A 2,243-nucleotide genomic window follows, 5' to 3' on the forward strand; every position below is an offset into this window, starting at 1 on the left:
ATATTTATTAATGATGCATTTATATTATATATATATATATTTTTTTTTTTTTTATTTTTTTTTTTTTTAATGGAAAAGTGTGTGTTTTATGGTTAGTGACGGGTGGAATAATGTGTATACATTCTTATATATCTCAGCCCAGTTATTAACCCATTTTAAACTGTTTCATCACATTCTATGGTTACTATTATACATAAAAAAACTTATACAAAACTGAATAGGTATACTAAGATACAAAAAAAAATGTGTTATTATCCCACTGGTCACTATTGTTGCCATCAACATGTTTACTCATGTCCACACTCAACAAAACTGAATAATTGTGAATTCATATATTAATACTAGACACCTTAAAGATAATGTGTACCAAAATCTTTGTCATATCTTTGTGTTAACATACTTTACTAGCCTTTTATTTTGGAGCTTTGATGCAGTTATCATCTTCTCAAGGTGCTCTGGTCATGTGACAATTTGCACTAATCATGTGAAACGGCACATATTTCATTGAGACCCTTTATTTTTTCCATATTTGCAGGAAGTGCACTAAAACACCAGTCAGTAAGGTTTTTAGAGCTTTATAAATGAAAACCTTCTTTACGGTTACTATTGTGACCAGTGGGATTAAATGGGTTTTAAATTAGCAAACATCCTATCATAAAAATTATATGCGCACGTCACATACTTTTTAACAGTCAGTGTCTATTTAAACAAAAGTAAAAAAGTAAAGTTTTTTATTTTAATAAGTTATAAATAATAATTACCTTAATAATAATCTGTTATTAAGTTAACAAAGCGTTATAAGGTTATTTATTATAAACGTCTAAGAAGACCTGAAACTGAGTAGCCTATTTTAACCTAATAAATTATTAAAATATGTGTGGCCATCTTGAACTGAATATTATTTTCCTGCATCAATTTCAATTTATTTATAAAGCACAACTAAACACAACTACCGTGAGTGCTCGATCACCCCTAGACTTGAGTCTGGTTCTAGGAATCACTAAAATTGGCAGACCTAAGCGCTCTTGCAGGTTGGTGGTCAACAGATCAGAGAGGTATGAGGGTGCTAAACCATTTAAAGACTTAAAAACCAATAAGAGCACTTTAAAATTAATCCTGTAGCGCACAGGTAACCAATGTAAAGACTGAAGGACAGGCAGGGTGCGAACTACGGGGGAGCTAGGGGGAGCTCGGCTCCCCTTAATAAGACATGGGCTCCCCTTAGTACGTTAACTCAAAGATTCGTAGAAAAAATATAAACGTTGGAGGCCGTTGATCTGCGCGTGAAGTCCTTGAGTCCCTTCTGCAGTTAGCATCCTATAGCCACCATGGCAAAAAGAACACAAGGCAGTTTAATTCATTTTGGTTTTACTAAGAAATTGTGTAGTGATGACGTTAATAGCACGACTGATTCACCTGCTGCAAACCCTGTTAGCACACCTCCCGCCGGGTGACAACGCAAGAAGAAGCTGAAGAAATAAAGTCCTCTCTGACTGAAGATGGTGGTGGTAACAGCTCGTCAGAGGCCGGTTACGATCCTAACCCCTCTTGCTCCTCTCTCTCATTAAACTGGAACAGCCAGCAGTGGAGAGACTGGAAGAGCCGATATAACATGGCTTTTTGTTAAGGATGGAACTTCCCTGGCGATGACCTGCCTTAATCCAAGATAAATCACATCTTGGATTAAGGCAGGTCATCGCCCATCCACTTCTTGAATTTCTGGATGAACCGCAAAGGAAGCTGACCCCAGGCCTCTGTGGTCAATTCTGTGTTAAAGGGGTCATATGATGCGATTTCAATTTTTCCTTTCTCTTTGGAGTGTTACAAGCTCTTGGTGCATAAAGAAGATCTGTAAAGTTGCGGCTTTCACCGTGGACGAAGCGGAGTCCAGCACGGGGTCGTCACACGTGGTTGCCGCAAGCCTGCCAGACGCTCCTTCGTCAAAGCCTCGTGGTGATAAAAGCATGGATTACTCTTTCAAAATTAGTAAAAGAAAGAAGGGACTTCATTTTTACCAGTGTTCGCAACCGATAGAAGCTTGACTTCACAACTTGGTTAACTTGCCTATCAAGCTTTAAGGCACTGTCCAACACCACACCCAGATTTTTCACGTACGGCTTTACATAAGGTGCCAGAACACCAAGATTTAGATTTGGTAGATTTTTTATTTTATTTTTTGGAATCACAAAATGAATTGGTATTTATATATAGTGCTGGGTAGTAACTGATTACATGTAATCTGT

The sequence above is a fragment of the Sinocyclocheilus anshuiensis genome, unplaced genomic scaffold (genome assembly GCF_001515605.1).
Source record: "Sinocyclocheilus anshuiensis isolate Anshui unplaced genomic scaffold, SAMN03320099.WGS_v1.1 scaffold732, whole genome shotgun sequence".
Lineage (NCBI taxonomy): Eukaryota > Metazoa > Chordata > Actinopteri > Cypriniformes > Cyprinidae > Sinocyclocheilus > Sinocyclocheilus anshuiensis.